At 39.8% G+C, this 20,671-nt stretch overlaps 1 protein-coding gene across 1 annotated transcript in view; it reads left to right on the plus strand.

The window, feature by feature from the left end:
- The window catches only part of LOC133962522 (leucine-rich repeat and fibronectin type-III domain-containing protein 2), a 62,240-nt gene that overhangs the window by 10,517 nt on the left and 31,052 nt on the right, over positions 1-20,671 (plus strand). The window contains exon 2 of the mRNA XM_062398156.1: positions 9,100-9,170. The gene's annotated coding sequence lies outside the window, so the exon portion shown is untranslated. The remainder of the gene's footprint in view (positions 1-9,099; positions 9,171-20,671) is intronic.

The following is a 20,671-nucleotide window of genomic DNA, read 5'->3' on the forward strand; positions in this document are numbered from 1 at the left end:
CCCGGCAGTCAGGTGGAATGTGTTATCCGTTCTGAAGTGCTTAGCCGCAGGACGCTTTGCATCTCCACATCTCTACAGGCACTTGTGGACAGCGGGCCTTTATTGCAGAGGGCACTTGCCGATACAAATTTAACAGCACACAGTTTGTGATTCTCAAGCCGGGATCTGTGCTGGCTTACCTTTCACCAGGAGGGGATAAATCCCAGAGGCACTTGAAGACAAGATAGCCGAGTACTTAGACGTAGTGACGGCAACACACAGTCATATATTGATCTCAGGAGAAATGTTGCTCTGACAGTTGCTGCTGTCCTGACAAATGAATGAAGCAGTTAATGCTGTGAGGCCGCTTCTGCATCAGGGAGGGGTTTTTTTCACATTCAAATTCTCACTCCGACTGTGTTTTTTTTTCAATTTGATAGTACAATTCATTTTTACATTTAGACCCTCTGATTGAATATGACCATCTTCTCTGTGTCAACACCAAACATTAACCTACAGGCGGAATAATTGGAGCAGGGATCCACAGGACCCAGCCAAAAAATCACTGCGGGACATTATTTAGACTGTGCTTGGCTGATGACCGGCCCACACATCCACCAACCTCTGTGGGAAAAAGAGACTCCAGATGGTCAGTCCGCCTGTGTCATCCAAACTGGAGTAAACCCTTGTATTCCTGTGTAGATGTCATGTAAGAGTTTGTAATTCTAAAGCAGGTCAGTCAGCTGGTTAGCCCACTTCTACAGATATAGTTGATGAATGATTAAACCCGGCATATGTCACATCTTGTCTAAGGAAGAATTAATGACACTTTCACAACTAATTTATTTATTTTTGGAGACAACTAAAATTAAATGTTGTCCTTGGAAGTCAAGTAAAAAAAACTTGAGGGCCATGTTGAATTGTACAATATTGACATCCTTGTTTTTTTATTAACAATTTTTAATTATAAGAACACTTCTATAATAAATAAAATTCATGAATATATAACATTTCTCTGTGAGTAATCCAGTGTGGCAAAATGACCCTAAAAATGTAATTAGGGTTATCTAGGCCAGGACTTGCAACCTGGCAGAGTTTATAAAAAAGATGTTGAATGTCGAAAAATCACAACTAAGTTGCATTATGGGATGTGAAGGACCAAGTGACCTCTGAGCTTCACCTATTTGATCCAATTGGTCCGAATTCACTCACTAATCCCTATTTGCTCTATATATAGTGAGTTTGCCATTTTGTAGCGCTGTCGTTGACTCATTGTATCCCACAATGCATTGCAAAACTAGTTTACAACTTATGGGCACTAACTAAGTAGTACATACCATCTGCATGATGGTATGTATAACTCAGTTGTGCTTGCGGCGCAGAGATGAAAGGAGAGAGGGCAGCAGGAACAGCGGAATCCGTCACACAGAAGTAATAAGAGCAGAGTATCACAGCAGAAATTTAGACTAACTTTTTTATTTTTACATTTAAAGATGGTGATTAAGTTTTTGTTTTGTAAAGATGGATGACGTAACAGCGTTTGCAAAAATGAAGAAACACGTCCACAGCCCCCTGGTGCTGGCTGCAGTATGTCACTAACAACTCTTGCATGTTAGTGGATGGGACATGGGCAAAACCCAAAATGTAATTAATGTTCCTTGATACCACAGCTCCACTAACTCACCATTGGGATATTTTGGTGCAGTGGGAGAAAGGTGAGACACATCGTCCATCTTTTATATACAGTCTATGACCCACAGGGACCAAAGCCATGATACCTCAGCAACTGCTTTTTTCTTCTCCAGCCATGGAAGGGCTCCAGGGAAGGCAAGTTGGGTCAGTCAGGGGCATTGTTATTTTGTGCACGTTAGCATTTTGTTAGCATGTTAAACCTTGCAAGTCCCCCAACTTTCTGGAAACGTAGAATACATCGCAACTATTGTGACTTTAAGTGAAATGCCACAGACAGTTTTTACAGTAACCAAAATGACAACAACTAAAAAGTTTAACGATATGAAAAGTAAATTGGATGAAATGTTTACAATATGTCAGACGCAGTCACATTCACAATAAATCATATACCAGGATCTGCAGTGCTTTAATTATTAAGAAAAAAAATATTCCACTTCCGTACACATCCCCCATCTTCAGTACCTTGTAATTTCCCTCTGTGCGTTATCTGCAGCACCCGTGTGTGTGTTTCCGAGCCTTGAAGCTCTTTAAACTGCACTGGCAGGATATAAGTGGCTGCAGATATGGAGGGAAACCACACGGACTGTGTAATGACAATGTCTGTGAATTCGATAAACCCTTTTTTCACGGGCTTTAGAACCACCCTTGCGGAAAATGTGATTACACTTCTCCACGGGCGGTGCAGTGTGGGACGTTGTGACAGAGAGGCTCTTGGCTTGTCGCTGAGACCCCAGTTCTGTCCGTTTCCTCATGCCCACTAACTACTTGGACATGCGTGCAACGTCCGAGGAGGCCTTTGGCGGAGGCGTTTGTGTGCGGTTTCTCCGTCTGCTTACGAAGCCGAGCGAGAGCCAGTTGCTAATGACTTGATGTGTTATATGTATGACAGGATGTGCAACACATCCTGTCATCCAAATAACGCCTCTTTGGTGTAAACTGACTCTTAAGTCGAAGGTAATTGAAATACGGCCACAGCATGAACACAAGTTTTCAGATTTAGCCAATATGGTAAAAGCCTGCCAGCTGCCAGAGGATGTTGTTTACAGCCTCATGGGTGATACATATTTTACTGCAAAAGAAAAAGGACTCATTAATCCACTTGAGGTAGAAGTGATCTTTGAAATTAAATAAAAATACCGAACCTATGTGACTTTTGACTAATTTTTGTTCCGACTGATGCTCGGTTCTTACTCTTTTTTCCGGAGCAGTCATCATTTAGCTGGTATAATGGACCAGGACTTGCAATAGAAAATGTTCCTCTCTGTGGAAGTCTGAACTCCCAAATCGTCTCTATCGTGCTTATGACAGACTTAAGTATAAAGATCATAGAATAATGCAAACATATTTGCAGATGTAGAGCACATGTTACTGTAATGTATGACTATCTCTATTTACATTCATTAATTGGTTTGTTTTAATAATATAGTAAGGTTAGGGGTTAGGAGTACTTTCATTGTATTTTATAGTTCTTCCCCTTTGTGCTCTGTGCTTGGCAAGTGCTATGATTAAAAATGATATTAACCGTCGGTGTCTTAACACCAACAACACGTGATGATGCCACATCTAGTCAGACCTTTTAAATACCTAAATGTTTAATTCAAAGATAAAAATGTATTTGTGTTTGAGACATTGCTTACACAGTACAAAAGCATTGTTAGTCACTTGCCTATTTAGCTAGTTATTAAATCACATTTGGGCTCCCAACATTCATTATTAGATTTTTTAAATCCATTGCTCCGAGCCAGAGTTTAATAACAAACTTCAAACTTCGAGTACAGCAAGCTATCTTTAGCAACTGAACCAAACATGCTAACCAGTTTAAAGTATGCAACAGTTTAAAACAATACAAGTAAGCAAAGTTTATTCAAAAATGACTATAGTAGAGTCATTGTGTCATGTGCTTGATGTGTCATAGAGATGTGCTCATTAAATCCCACAACAGAACCATACTTGACACAAATCATTCATTAAATTTAAAGTTGTCCTGAACATAACTTCAGACAGCAGGGATGGTTGCGGTGAAAAAGCTAGTGGTTCATTCTGAGCCAAGTGATGTTGAGATGACTGGAACCATGCTGATTGCTGAAGTGGTTTTAATATCACCTTCGTCTTTGTCCTTGTACCACAGAGTATTAGGGGAAAAACACTCTGGTATTCTACTGACAGAAATATTTTGGAAGATATCATTTAAAACTTCTTTTTAAATGCTCGATAAGCTCAGGAATGACCCTAAGCCTCTTCTGCCTCAAGAAAGATCCATTCCATTTGGATCTTAATTCAAGTTAAATTAATTTATTGGTCTGACTACTTTTTAAATAAATCTTACCAAAAAGTATGTTAGAATCAGCGTTATCAGGACAAGGCAAGCATTACTTCATATTATTCATATAGAGAAACAAATCTCATGAAACTGTCAATATGTCACTCAGCCTTGTAACTCTCTCTGACTACCCTTCCCTTTCTGTGGAAGTCAGTTCCCTGCTGTTGATTTCTGTGGACGTTGTAAATATTTAAACGCAGATCACAAATACATTGTTTCATCTTTAGGAATGATCCAGTATATGGCACAAAGCAGCACCACGCAAATGAAAAATAAATGAGTCTGAGAATGGAAAACCTCATGAGAAAGAAACATGGTGAAAATGTGGCTTTATATGAGCATGGCTATGTTTCTTCTTGTGATGAATACAAATTAAATTGGATTACCACATTTATTTTTAACCCCAAACAGAATAGTAAACATGAAGTTGAAGCCTGCAGGAGGAAAAGTCTTTAAACTTACTGGGTCCCAAGGTCTCAGTTTTTATAAATAAAATTTAGGGTGCTGACCCTGAAGAGAGGAAACTCATATTACCTCATATTAAATAATCATTTTTTCCAAATAGGTATTTGTTCAGTGATGACGTACCTTGGCCAGGCTTAAAGGAAGTGTTTTAAATAGAAAAAACATAATTGCCTGCAAACCGAATCTACGGACAAAAACCATTTGACATAAAAACGAAACAAACAGGCCGGAAAACATTGTGTGCTTGGAAAACTTTTATGAGGCCTATAATGTACCATTATATATTTTTTACTAGACTTTCATTTTGGACCTTACAAATTTATTCCAGCTGTGAATAAAAAATAATATGGTGGACTTATAAAAATATAAAACCTATTTCTGTCAGACAACTCACGTTTGATCATGTAATATATTTATTACAACAGATTTAGTGTTTGGCGTCTAGGCTCCAACTTAATCACTCCCCCATATGATTACACAGGAATGATGGGAGTGATGAGCAAATACTTGTAACCCCCCGTTGGAGCCTACAGGTGGATGCTGGGCCTACAGGTAGATGCTCGGGTGGTGGAGGGACTGAAGCAACAGGTAGCAATACTGCAGCAGCAGTGCGAGCAAGAGGGGTTGATGGGAAATGTCTCTCTGGTTAAATAGACCACCTGATAAGGTGGGTGTGTATTATAGATGGTTGTGGAGATTGAGGTATGTCACATGATGTATGTCACGTGATGTATGTCACGTGATGTATGTCACGTGATTGGCGCAGCTCGAGTTGCCTGCCAGAACTAGCTCGCAGGCGTCGCCATATTTAAGACTAAATAATATTAATTTTTGTTATTTTTGTCTAGACATTATGTTTCCAATAATCCACATTTGAAATTGCATTGTGGACATAGAACCAACCCTGTGCCCCCTGGCTTTTTAAGGTGAATGCTAATCAGCTGGAGTTTGACCCGGGCAGAACATTTGATTAAAATCTTCATCATTTAGCATTTAGAGCTTATCCTATTTCTTCGGCAGGCAATTTATCCTCATGCCTAGCCACCGGTCTTCTAAATGAATCCTAGAGGGAAGCAAAAAATAATTGAACTTATTAATGTAATATGATTCAAAAGTGAGTGAGAATTAAGTATTTGAGTTAAGGTTATTAGCGATAAACTCTTAAATTGGCTGCTTAATTCTCATTAGATGCAAGACATGTTGGTGTTCGTACCAAAAATATACAACTTTCCTCTTATTTCTATATCAGTTGTGCTCAAAACTTTTGGTCATCAAAATATCATGGAGTGATCCCAACCATCTCCAAATAGCTGTGCCTCAATTAAGAGGCTCTTTTCTAGGCTGCATTAGAAGATGCCTGTCCCGTTTTGAAGGACCCTGAAAATGCGTCCTTTCTTCCCTTAATAATGACGGGTGAGTTCTTCCCTGCCCAACCTATCCCACTTCCGTGAAGATTTGTTTATCCAGGACGTAGTGGTGCCAACAAGCTTCAATATCAAGTTGCGAGTCAACCAAACAGCTAACCGTACACATGTTTGAAAAAAACCAAGGGTTTCTCATTTCGGTTTAGCTCTCCCAGTAGCTGTGACGTCCAAAGGATGCGGCCACTGAATTGAGGAACAGCTCATGACTGGTTTCAAATTGAAACAGGAAATAACGCTCCAACTAAATAAAACCACAAGCTGCCCCTACAGATTGATCTTATTGATCTTACAGGCATCGTGGAGCTTTAACTGAATGTTACTGAAACCAGATGTATTGACTAGAGCAGCAGTAACATGGTTAGCAACGGTCTGACAATGCGGGCCTATAAGCCTGAGGGCTTACTGGATTTGAATTCATCTGCAACAAGGACATCCCCTGGAAAAGAGACTCTCCGTTGTTCCAAGCCTAAAATAAGTCGTTTCCCCGTATGAGCCTTGAAACGGCTTTCGAAAACTGTCATTGTCCCTCGCATTCATACTGGCCATTAAAGATCCTTTCTCAAAGCCCTTTCAGTGTAAATGAGGGGGGAAACAAATCTACCATGGGGAAATTCAAGAGTTTAACTGAAGTGAATTAAAGTCTATCACAAGAGATTATCTAGCCAAGGGACAGCTTCCATGACGTTCTTCAACCACAGCTCAACACAAAACTTTTCAGGACGACACTGAAGAAGTTTCCACACTTTAAATGAATCTAATTTTGTCTAAATCTGACTGTTGATGCATCAAATTAACTGCAAATAAACTATTACAGTTTGCACGGAATGACTTTGGATTTGTCCCCTGTTAACTTACCGGGAAAGCACATGATGAAGAGAATCCTTTAATGGTCGGTATGAACAGTAGTGATGCTGTATGTCATAAAGGAAGGACAAACAAAGTTCCAAGCACATTATGGATATTATTAATAGGCCTATTGTGTTGTCATAATGAAACTGTGCTCCCATGGTATCTTTTTAAAGTCTCAATTCCCTCAGTCTTCTTGTCAGGTCGGATACGAACCACCCAGCAGGTTATTGCTGGAAGCTATGACAGTCCATGAGAGGAGCTTGGATTTCCTGGCTGATTTGCCTTTTGAACAAGCTAATATCGACCTCTTTAAGGGGCAAAGATCTGGTGATTAGAATCCAAGCAGCATCTCCATCAAATTCAAAGATCATTTGATCATATTTCCGTCAGAAGGTTTAAGTTGAATTCTCTCGGATGATAACAGGCATCTTTTGATGCCTTCGTTGAAGCGGTTGATTGACGGGCTAAGCCCAGCCGGGAACTGCTGAAAACGAATGGTAAAGCTGTTGTTTAATAGCCCCCCCACTGGTCGACAGCAGAGCCTTACCGAGCAGAGTCTGCCCCAGAAATCAAAGAGCTGTTGGGGGTGCGCCTGCAAGTTTTCCAATCATCGCAATGACGTCGCCAGGGAACTGGAGAGGGAGGGTGATTAGGAAGCTGCTACTATGATTCCTAACCGAGAGGAATTGTGTCACGTGTAACCCGGAGAGAGGCATGCAGGAGAATGTAGCCAATGTGTGTCCGACTCGAAAAGGCTGAGTAGAGGCACTGAGTAGAATATAAAGATGGTTACTATCAACAGAGGAAGAAAAGAGGCGCCATGTTCTCCACTTCCTCTACGCTGAACCCCTTCTCACCCTCTTTCCTTGCTCCAAGAGACCATGTGTTTCCTTCAAAGAGCAGAAGATGACACTTCCCTTTGCTCCGTGTTTAAAAAAAAACAACAAACCAATGTGTACAGTACATGTGTGACCTTGTACATTAAGCGTCCCTATACGGGAAGCAGAGCACCGACGTATTCAGACAACCACACACCCCTACTATTACTCCCACACACACTGGCAGAGCAAACGAGCAATGTGAACCTCTCGCTGTGTTCAGAAAGACAAACAGCTTGTTGAGTGATGACTGGGCACAACAAAAAAAATGAGAGAAAAGAGATGAATAAAGTGCGTTCAGTCCTTGCCCAGATTATAATGTCACTTGGGAGCCAGGGCCGTGCACAAACACCCCGCTGTGATCTGATTCAATTATTTCCTATCAACCCATCTAATCCCCCTTCTCCTCCACTGGACTGGAGAGTTTGGGGTTTAGATGCAGAGCGTCTTGTCTCGGTTGCCGTCACAATCAACCTGTTATTCAGGTGGTCACGGAGGTCGAATGGGAACAGGAGTGAGTCAGATCCTTCTCGTAGGCCCTTTATAATGCTGCGTAGTTCAATGCAGTGATGTATTCTGCCGAGTGACTTCATTAAATCATCTCATTCCACCTCTCTGAATTTCACACACTTTACCATTAACACGATATCAGGATGCAATGTATTTCCAGGGTTAGGGTTAGAAAGAGCAGTAAGAAGGTCATGTTGTCATTGTTGTGACCCAAACTGCGTTAATAGAGACAAATGGTATGAGTGCTTGGTTATCAAAGAAAATGCACAGATCACTGATCATTTCATATTTTCTAACATTCTTCTCTTGAACTTGAACAACTTAAAAAATGTAAAATATTAAAATTGTGAAATATCACAAAATGAAATAACTTTTTTTGAATAGAGGCATTATTGTGTAGTTGAGTTTAATTGACAAAATGAAAAAATAATACTCATGAGGTCTCAGTTGATTTGGTGAGTGCCTAAACTGAATGAGCATTAAAGTATTAAAGTTCCCTCCTAATCTGGAGAAAGTGGTTACCGTAATGACTCTACAAGACAGGTGTCGTACAGACAATAGGACGTTTATTCATTTACAGTATTTTGTAGCATTGTACGTGTAGCATACTTATGTCGCTAGTCTTGAGTATTTTCAAACCTGTTATAGTGAGTTTTCAAAGTTAATTGACTTAAAAGTTTTAGTTTGGTCCTGTTTAGCCTGTCTGTGAACGCTGCTGTCACCCTGTCACAGAAGAACTAAATTACAGACGAATGAAAAGGACGTCTTAATGTCCTAACAGTGTCATTTGCAGAAAATTAACTTAGTTAAAAAATGCAATGCTGGACATCCCCACGTATAGACTTTCAATCGCAGCTTGTTTTGCGTTTACATAACTGCCCATGCTAAAGTCACGTAGTGATTCCATGAGTTGTGCAGCACTTGTAAGAACAAAGAAAACAGTCTCTTAACCTTTTTATTATCCTCTGCTTCTTTTCCACAGGCTCATCTGGCTCTTTGAGTGTGAATGTGTGGTTTCTGAGGGACCATATGGCACAATACCACACATTATAGGTAAGGAAAAGCCTTTTTCCACTCTTATTTTTCTCTAGTTTCAAGCCTGAAATTACATACGAAAAGTCCTTGAGCTTTCTTGTCCAATCGCACACAAAGTGACCTCAGGCCTCAGCAGGAGGCTTTTCACTTTTCAGAGGTCTGTGATACATGACAGAGTGCTCAGGTCAGGAGGTGATCTTTTTCAGCCTCTAACACTGGGTTTGTGGATTCGGTCTGTGAAATCGTCTTGTATTCGCCATCTTCCACCCTGCAGCGACGCTAAGTATCTACAAGATTAAACATTGTGTGGTGTTTGCATGAAGAAATAGCTCAGTAAACATAAAACTGGCCAAATTGCCACATAACATAAAGAAATCAGTCAGGTCACCTTTCAAATCAAACCCTCCCACTCATGTTACATAGTTACTTTAACATTGTACTCAGTGCTTCCATCTGTAGCTTGTAATTGTTATAATTTAATACATTTAAATGAACATGCCAGTTCAGATGGCACATGCTAATGCTAATCAGAGAATTAACAGTATATTTCTGGTTGAGTGGTGACTTTGGTAGTAGCCTCCACCATGAAAATAATAAAGTGTTGAATCAGTGGCTGCGGACATTTTTTGCAGGTTTTCCTGGCCTGTTGTAAAAATCTGCAGATAATGTGTAAATAGAGCAGGAGATTATCCGTGGGAGCAGCCGCAAGTGTAAACAAAAATAACGCAATCACCTATATGCGAAAAGCTACCATACAAGTGGAAAACAACAATTTGGAGAGGTGCTGAGATTTGGGCACTTTTGGCGATACTTGAACCACCCTGCACCTGAACACTCCTCCGTGTATGTAGAGCAAACTCCGGGGAATTTCCAGACCCCATCTTAGCTTGGCCTTGAGATGACTATATATTCAGAATATTACGAGTTTGTATTGATGGGGATTTAACTCGTTGACGGTGTCCATCAGTTTTGTAGTTGTTGGTCAATTTCTAAGGAAATGACGTACTCGATTGTGAAAACAAATCTGAATTGATTCCTCAGACGGTGCAGGAGTCAAGCAATGCCACTTATCTAGAAAAATATGCAGTCGGTAGCTTGATGGAGTTTTTAGAAGCCTTGGTGAAGTACTTTAATTTCTCTGTAGTTCTTGAGGCTTCACAACACTAGGGCCACTTTACAGCAGTGAAATCATGAGTGGAATCCAAACATAAATAGCTCACCTTCTACTCAGGAGTAGTTTTCCCCGTGAAGTGCTACTGTCCGTTTGTTGAATGGTAAATATTTGTCGTATGTGCCGGTTCATGACAAATGTGTGGGACTTTAATTTGATGTGAACAATCAAATCTGTGAATGAGCAGTTGACAAAAGTATGTGGACACAATACTAATCAAAACACATTTGGGCAAACCTGAATCTTCAGGATAATAAGAAACTATTGTGCTGCATAGATCGACAAACACCTTGCATTGCATATGTGGGTTATTAAGTGGTGGCTGGGGGGGGCGGGTCAATCAACTAATCAGAAGGTCAGCAGGTCATACCTGGCAAAGTGCCCTCGGCCAAGATACTGAACCCCAATTTGCCCAATGTCATACTTGCACAGAAATTAATAACACTTTGTTTTTTACCCTAATATGGGTTGTTTTATGATAAGTCCTATTCTAAATGACTGGACTGTAAACAGTGTAAACTGTCAATTCAGGGTTTCATCATTACTCAGTGGTGAAATAGCCCCTGCATGGCCGTTTAAGAAGTTTATTATAAGCAAAATGATTTGCCACACTTTACATCCAAACGCTGACAAATCATTATCCCTTAAAGAGCCATGAGCACACAGTGACGAGCTGTCTTACCATGAAGCTGTTGTTTATTCCTGCAGCTTCAGTGTAAAAAACCCATCCACAGTCTTCTTCTAACCCAGATCTGCCACTGATAGACTCACAGATACATTCCTCTCATTATTTTTGCAATTTGTGCAGTTTCAGGCACAAACACAACTGTTAGTGTTGATCTCCTCATGAATTCTGTTATTGTTGGTTGTTTTCTGTCTGTGCCTGCAGGCACTTCTCGCTAATGACGTAATTTAACAGCTTGTATTTTGAAAGATGGCTGACTTGGTAGTTAAAGATCATTTATTTGCGGTAAACCACTTATCCGCTGAGGATTGCGGGGTAAGTGGAGCCAATCTCTACTGACATCGGGCTGGACAGGTACCCTGCTCATCGCAGGTCTGACATATGGAGACAAACAACCATTTACACTCACATTCTCTTCTCGCTGTGAGGAAATGGTGCAAAACACTGCACCACTTATGAGATAGCTGCGGCTAGACTGATGCTAAAGTTTGGTGTAAATTTTCCCATAGCTATCAAAAATGTGTTAAAAAAAATTGAAAAATCAATTTAAAATCACATATTTAAATGTATATAAAAGAAAATGAACCAGAATTAACAGCTGTGTTCAAAGCTTTTGAGAAGTCATTGTTTTGTCAGCTTCAGGAACAACACTTACTAGATTGAAGTTGATTGGGTTAAAAGTAAATCCCTTTTCCGATTTTAGATCCTTTCTTGTTACGATGATTAGCACACAGCTAAAGCCCTGTCCACGCTATTGCTAATATTTTAGCATTTTATATTTAGGCCTTGTGTCAACATGCAAGTGGCATTTTAAGTCTTGTCTGAAAAAAACACCTCAGACAAGACTCAAGTTTTAAGTTAATGATCATTCACGCTGAAACAATCAATCTGTCCAACCAATGACCCATGGTGAACAATTTTTCTTTTCTTTCCGTCCATGTGTAATTTATCCTTTATTACAGGATGACAGTCTCTTTTCTAGCTGAGATTAAAAATTGATCTTGACCTCAAAGAGAGAAGTTGACAAAACAGTTCTGTCACAGAGTCCACTCAGCAGCTGATTGTATCCCTCCTGTCAGTGTGCATGAAATATGTTAACACTGCAGGTATTTGTACGAGGACGGCGGTGATGGGTTACATACTGATCAACTCATGATGCTGTCACTAATTCCCACTCATCGCCTGCGTCCTACATTCTTGACACACACGTTCTCTCCTGCAACCCTACACGATCAAAGGAGCACTTTCATGCTTTTGATGCTCTATGCATGTTCACTCGGGAGGATTTTGAAGGTTGTATGATTGCTGTGGAAAAAAATAACAGCAAAGATATTGAGAAGAGATGCGGAATACAAATTTCGCACTCTTACCTTTTATGATGCGCAACTTTCAACAGCTTAGCCCCAGTCTCTGTACGTCCCCGGCACTGAAGGAAAACAATGCTTGAACTTGAGCAGTGGAGGATTTATTTTGATTCAAAGTGTGTTGAGCTTAGTGTGTACAGCACTTGATCAGAGGGAAGTGGTGTCTGGCTATATTTGGCTCTCACATTAAATTAAAGGATATAACAAACGGAAATGGATCAAAGCCATGTTGCAAATCAATTCAAGGTGTTATTTTGACTCCAAGATGCCTTTTTTTTTAATCATGCAGGCTTGAATGGGATGAATACAATGCATCATTGTCAAGGGATTACTGTATTATTTACAATGTGTTGCAGTTTGATGATTCATAAAACAGCTTTATGAGGTGGAGGTGGTTCATTAACATTTGATGTTGCTGAACACGCGGCTGAGCAAGAAAAACAAAGGTGCAGCTATAGATGAAGATATATTTCAGAGCAGAATGAGTGAAAGCTTGATAAATGGTTTTTGACCTGCGGTGAGGAGGAGATCCAATGAGCTGGGGCTGGATAAGAGAAGTTGCTTTTCCTTTCAGGAATGTCTCAGGAAATCCATCATGCATTGTCTCAATTAGCTCCCCACTTCATCCAGTGATTTGTCAGCTGTGAAATCTTAATGAAAACATTTTGCACACACACTGTCGATGTTAACTGTAATGGGCATGTTTAGTGTGACGGGGCGCTGTGTTATATTTAGGTAACATCTACTCTTTAATTCGTCTTTATATCTCAAACAATAAGAAGTAAACAAGGTCTGTGACCAAAGGTCCAATATATTGTATGTTATTTAAGCTTGTATTTGTTGGGGCACCACACATCAATACTGAAAAAGACATGTCATATCATTTGGACTGATTCAGAGAAACTTAACTTGAAACCCGTTCCCTTGCCGCTATAAAATATTTATCAGCACAACCTTGAACATGCATCAATTAATTACAGTATTATCATTACTTCAATGGATACATGTTGGTCCTTGTGACAAATCCAGGTATATCTGCTCAGCTCTGCAGCTCTCCTCAGCTCTAGAGACTGATTGACTGTTTCTCAGCCCGTTGTTATGGTTTCACAGTCTGTAACTTTAATGTAGTTTGCAGTAGGTAACTTTTTTAAATGAAAACATAGCCGGTAGCTAGCAGTTAGGTTTGTGTCACGGAGCCAACTGCTCTCGATGGACAGTAGCAATGGACCTGAAATGTTATTAGATCATGCCTCACGATAATATTTATGTTCGTAATATTGTCATAGAACTATCTATTTATATATTAAGGATAAAATAGTAATAAAATACAATCTAGACATAACTGAAACTATTTTTTAATAATGCACCTTTCATAGATTGTTATAAAAATCTAGGTAGAAAGTCACTAAATTGGGACCATCGGGGCGTGTAGCAGCTGTAGAACCTGATCTTTGCCACAATAATTGATGTAGACTATTAACAGAAGTAAAATGGAGAGTGAATTGAGCTTCAGCAGGAGCATTTAAACATCACTCCAAATGAATGCTAATGTTGCCCTATATTCACTGGTATGGAAATTAACAACTGCTTGCTTCCACCTCCACTATATCATATTGATGAAATGTCAATAGTGTGGCTAACAGCTCATTTATACTGGCCTCGCGTGGCAATAATTCACTCAATTCAGCTTTTAAAATGTGTAACTCAGGGACTACAACGATAACCTGTCCCAATATATTGTTTATAGTGTGATTTTTTTTCTTAAGAAATACTTGTAGGTGTATAGTTCTCAAATGTGACATGTATTTGTGTAAATGCCCACCCTCTACATTTATATGTGCATTATACAATGGGGATTTACATTTTTACCGTAAGTCGTCTTATCCGGGTTAGTCTGAATGACATTATGCTGCAAGAGAGACCCGACATGCAGAGTTTGAACAAACCCTCTGTTCGTACACAGTGTTTGTTTCAGAGCCGAGGTGCCACGTGTATTGGCAGGAGGAGAGGCAGGTGTGATGAAAGGAGGGCGAGCTGCTGGTGGCGGGGTTGTGTGTGTGTGGGGGGGGGGGGTTCTGATCAGGAAATGGTGTAGGGAAATCTAATTTATTTTTCATACGCTGCTGAGATGGAATGTCATATATCATGCTATGCAGCAATTTCGTGCCACTCTCAGGCTCACGAAAGATGAAAGAATAGTGATCAAAGATACAGAGGGTGAAGTCAGCTGCTGGAGCTGCTGTGGGATCCACTTCTGTACTGAAAACAATATAAACTGTGCAGAAATAGTCATCCAGTAAGCTGTCACTGCTGGTTTCCTCTGTAGGACATCTCACTTCACACATCCAACACAGGAGGCAACGGCGGCTAACTGAATATGTTTATTGCTCTTTATCGCCTCCTGGTGGCTTTTTTGCTTTGTAGTTTTCTCCAAGGTGTTTTAGGTAGTTATCACACTGATGTGCTCCTTTTTCTCTTAAGTTGGTTTTAACTAGTTATGAGACGCTATAAAAATGAGGTGACACGTCCTGACGGACAAATGAGACTGACTCCAGTTGGGAAATGTTAGTTAAAATTCCAGAAATTCAAACAAATTTACCAGTAATCTTGTAATCCTGTCACACCTATGTGACGCTTGACCACTTATAAAGATGTAAATAGATGAACAACATGACTGCTCCGTAAAAGTGAAGCTGCAGCATCTCGATCGCCACCTGGTGGCAGGCTGCAGTATGGATCTTAAACTTCACCCCCACCATGTTTGTGGAAGAGATATTGGTCAAACCCAATATCTCTTATACCCAGACAAAGTTAAATAAACTTGTTTGTATTAGCCTTCAAATTATGTTCAAATTGTGTTACCTTTTCCATTAACTTTGGTTTTAATAGGCTATTTGATAATATAAAAATGAGGTGAGCCGTCATTATTGATAGCTAAAACTGACTGGAGGAAATAGAGTTTTAAGATATTTTAAACATTTTCTCTTTGTTCATAAAATACATGTGACATCGTTCGAACCATTGTACAGTTGCATTTAATAATTTAGTTTTAACACATTTATGTGTCATGATATTTTCAGTTTGACTGAACACTATGAAGCTCCCTCAGTCCAGTTATTTCTCTAGTTATAAGTGTTGATCAGTGTTGAAATCTGTGCAATAGCCATGAGAACCAAAAGTGTACTCTAGGAGCTGGACCCATAAAGAGGTTGAAACCCCAAAACTAATTAAAACCTTATTGCACTGTGTATGTGTGGTGCAAATTGAGTAACACACTTGAATATCTGCTAACATCAATTAAACGGGCACAGCCTACTGTCTGGGGTGCTTTGTGAGAAACACCAGCATTTATTTAAAAGTCAGCTCCTGGACTTCAGAGGGTATTAAGCTCTAGAAACAAATGTGAGAGTAAAGTAAATCACAACTAAAGGCTTTGTTTGTAAAATGCAATCGTTTTAAGAAACAAAAATAAACGTTACGGTCAGTTCTTAAACATGTTAAGTTCTACTGAGTCCACATTACCTGGAATAAGTTATGTACAATCTTAACTCAAACAAAGAAAAGCTACTCTACTCTGTTCATTTCTTCATTCATTAAGTCTGTCATTGATTGGCTGCTTTGAGTTTGAGCATTTCCACCATCTTGTTACTCACCAGGTATACACAGCAACTTCAGTAGCTATATCAGGCTTAGACGTGATTTCTATTTGCAAAATGTACCATGTTCCACTTTATGATTTTATAAAAGTGGCGCACAGCATTAACTGGAGAAATATCCCTTTTAGCAACCCATTTGTTCTCCAAAATATCGTTTTTTTTGTCCTATCTAATTTGCTAGTGGATGTGTGCTCTTATCTTCAAACAAGCAAAGCTGATTTGCATTTGGGAACAAGCACACTTTTACCCCACTGGCAGATACAGTATATCAGTGAAGATTTAAATACTCAGCACAAGATTAATTGACTAGCTGGGATTTTTATTTTTTCTAGAATTATAGAGAGTAATTATCAAGATACAACTCTCAGCCAACCTTACTCAGCACGTGTATTTTGCTTGATGAAGATGAGCATCTACTAAATTGGAGAGGACTGTGGGTGGGTGTAGCTAGTGGGTGTATTACTACATTAATCTTAGCTACTCTATAGCCTTCAACATTAACCACGTCTGAGAGCTACACAATGCAAGTGTCTTTCTGCTAGAGCCGGAATGTACAAGGCTACAATTGACTCAAAACAGCGTCTTTACATGGATGATGATGTAAAAAAAAAGCTCTGGAATTGAATCATGATTTATGACCTTGGCATTTCAGCTTTGTTTCATGGTCAAATGATTTCTGAAGGAGTCGAGAAGCAAGAAAGGGGTGTCAAAGCTCTGCTTATAAGGAAGCAAATATCTATATAAATATGCTTTTGAGTTGTAAGGACAAGTTTGACCCATCCGAAGACGAAAAGTTAACACTCTTAAGCTTCTGCTGCATTTTTACCATTCACATTTTAATCTGAATTTTATAAGTCCCAACTTCAGGAAATTTAAATAATAAGACGAAAAAAGGTTGAATTAACCTTCTTCTATGTTCTGTTTATTGGCGGATGGTAACCAATTCCAACGTGCATTACTGCCATCAACTGTGTCTTCTTCTTCCTTAGCTGATCCATGTTTTCAAAAAGAATAAGTGGGCTTTAAGATTGAGTTAATCGATATAAGTAAATGCTTGAATCTCCTTTTTTGGGGATATACTTCATTGTATTTACCAAAAAATGACCTTTTGGATCTTGTCTTAATTGAACGTTTCATTTTTAGGCTGAAAATGGCAACAATAGTTAATCAGGCTGAAGGAATGATGCTGTTGTTGTTGTTCTACCAATACAGATAAAAGCCACACTGAACATCTCCTTGATGTTCATGCAGCATGTAGATTGGAGAGTGGAGAGTGAGGTATGTCACATGATTGGAACAGCGCAGCTCGAGTTGGCTTTACATTCATACACGTGTAACAGCTTGTGTAATTATCATGATAAAAGAAGCAATTAGTGAATACAATACATATAATGAGCTGACTGTACTTTAGCTGTAGCCTCCAGAAGCCAGTGAAGAGTTTGAAATGATCCTTTGTTGCGTTGATCATGCCTGTACGGCTTAAAATCACTGAGTGTGCGGCCGTGCTGAGAACATGATATCTTGTAAACACTCCCACACAATGGACCTTATGCATTATGACATTTTAATGTGGCAGACTGACATTAGCTCTACGTACCAGGCAATGTGATATATGTACATTATGTAAGTATGAGTCAAAAATCTCCCAGCAGGGGTCCGTCAGCTTGACGACGGAGAGTATGGCTCATCAGATCGGAAACATCAGAAGATGTTAATGGATCAGTGACGGATTGTTTTCTTCACCGCAGATGAACATTTTCGTTGTGGCGTACAGAGGGGAAAAAAAACAATCTTTCTTTATTTGCCTTGTTTAATTGCTTATTAACTTTGGATTACTTTGTGTTTTTGTTGAATGATTGTACATGATAATTAATCAGTTTCAGTCGGCAAATGAAACCCCTCCACAATAGAGCCCATCAGCTAAACAAGCTCATATGATGCATTTCAAACTGGGCCACCTCTGACGATTGTTGCACACAATGCACAATTCCTTAGAAAGGGGAGCCCTGATCTGCGCTAAAGCGGAGCGGGTTTTCTATCCCCACCCAATTTGATGTGACAAACCCAGTGGGGCTGAACTAATGCTGTTAAAAAGCCGCACCAGCCACCATGTGCTTCTGTCTATTCTTCCACTGCGGAGGCACAGGAAGTCGTCATGCAAGTGTATGCAGAGATGAGTCAAAAAGCTGAGGAACTCAGCCTTGCATAGAGCAAGCTCGTCTAGCTCTTTGGAGACCCCAATTTTGAAATCTCTGCCGTGGAAGCAAATCTATCTTCCACCTCCGTCGGGTTGGGTTTTCATGTTGTGCCTCTGTGTCCCCACCTGTCTCCCCTCTGTGATTAGCTGTTTCACTTTTATTACAGCATCAAGGGTAAAGCTTTTGCGGACAAGTACGAGGAGGGGAATCTTTTTCGTTAAGCACATTAAATTGCCCTCTGTTGCATCATGACATCAGGATTATTTTCATGGCTTGGAAATGTTTTTAGGGGGAATCATCAGTGCAAGGTCTTCTGTTATCCTCCCTCATGTGTTTCACAAGTCTGCAGAAGGAACCATGGGCATTTAGAGAAGCCTCTGATTGAAGGGTTTAGATGGAAGCAAGGACATTTTACACGCGTTTAGAAAAATATATTCCCAGATTTGAGGCTTGGTGGCCTCTGAGTATATAAAGCAATCTCTCTTTCATAGTGTGTGATTACAAGATATAAAGCTATATTACTGGCTACTGGACATAACCTAACAGATACTGGGGAGCCAGATGTTTTTTTTTTTTCTTTCTCAGGGATGCTGCAATTAATTCAGCTGTTTCTGGTTGAAAGTAAATGAAAAATGATGCTACATTACCCATTTTACAATTCAGCATATGTAGAATATGAAGATTTACTGTTGCTACAGTTTAGGATGTTCTATTTTAACCTACTTACATGCAATCTGTATCTGTCTGTCGCATCTGGTCAAAGAAAAACCCATCATGCAGTATGATTTAATTGCAATAAGATTCGATTGTGTCCAGTTCTTAGTCAGCTAAAAAAAATGAGCAGCTATTTGAAAAGTCATCTAACTCTATTCCTGGTTTTCTTATACCTGCAGTATTCTCTAATAAACAGGTTCTACATGTATATACACAATCTTTAGGTGAGGGACGTGATTTTTTAACCAGACACCTTCTAGTTTATTTTTCTACTTTTATCCAATCAAAGGCCCAAAGTGTGAAGAGCATTATTTTCATTCAAATAATCGGCTGTAGCTCAGGAGGAGCGGGTCGTCCACTCAACAAGGGGTCCACTACTCAAGCCCATGTCTCCCTTGTTCCGAGTGTTGAAGTGTCCTTGGGCACGATGCTGAAGCCCAAACGGCCCCTGAGAGCTGTGCCAGTGTATGAGTGATGTGTGATAGAGCTAATAGAAGAGAGAAGTCCTGCAAACAGATTCACTGTATGAATGTGTGTGCGAATAGCAAAACTGCCAAGACAATTTAAGTAACATATTTACCAGATGACTATATACCATATGCAGAGAGCTGTTAATAGAGTCAAAAATAAAAATGTTGCCTTGACCCCAGAGGCTTTTTCGTCACCAGTTGAAAGCCAATGGGCTCCGAGATATTTTATGTTTTAGATTTATCGGGTTTTTTGCAACTATGATCTTTTCTGTAAAACATGAAGAAGGGTCACCACTGGACTGTGAGGGTTAGGGTTAGGGTTAACCAGGTTAGGGTTAACCAGATGGTCACAGTTTCAGATGCTGAAACTGTGACCCTTTCAGCATCTGCTTGGGGTTTGCTGCTGAGAAACGACGCACACTATTATAATGACCATTTTCGACTGCTGTAGGTGCTGCATGAGTTGTAGCATTCTCGTTAATACACATTAAGAGGAAATGATTAGCATCTATCTATTGTAAGAGCATGTTGAATAATGTCACATGATTTGGTTTAACCCTACCAGACTGAATGGGGAGGCCAAAGGTAACCGACAGTTCTATGCCAAACAGTAATACACATCTCACAAGAGCAACAAATGAGAGATCTTGACAGTGGTTATATTTTTCTCCTGCGGTGGGCTGAGTGTAAAAGCAGATGATTTCTAAAGTAAAGTTTGTCCGAGGTGTCCTTCTGAATATCTTACCTTGTCGAAGGGAGCTGTGAGAAGCCGGCGAGAATCGATAAATGGATTCCAGGAGCCTGCCGACCCCCCCCCCCCCCCCCCCCAGCATGACTTTGACAGTGTTCCCATTCTTTTTTCTCACACTACTTGACTGGTATGTTTCAATCAATGGACTCCAGTGACTGGATATCAGCACAGCCATCCCAATGACCACAGAGCAGATCAAGTTGCTGTGTGCACTATGAACTCTGGCCACATGCAATTTCTGTTGGTGGATCAATGATGCAGTGTGAATCACGCTGAGTGAGTGATTCATGTTGGGATCGGGAATCCTCTACCCCGTATTGTTGCTCTGAAGTGTAAGATTACAAACAATTTACAAGCCATATTTATTTTTATAGCACTAATGTACATAATCATTATACCTACTACCTACAAAAACATTGAATTTTATCCTGCAACAATCAATATTTGATCATGACAATGTAATATGTAAAAAGCGTCACTCACAGTTACAAACTAAGAATAACCAGCCAA

This window comes from Platichthys flesus, chromosome 10 (assembly GCF_949316205.1).
Source record: "Platichthys flesus chromosome 10, fPlaFle2.1, whole genome shotgun sequence".
NCBI classification, from domain to species: Eukaryota; Metazoa; Chordata; class Actinopteri; order Pleuronectiformes; family Pleuronectidae; genus Platichthys; species Platichthys flesus.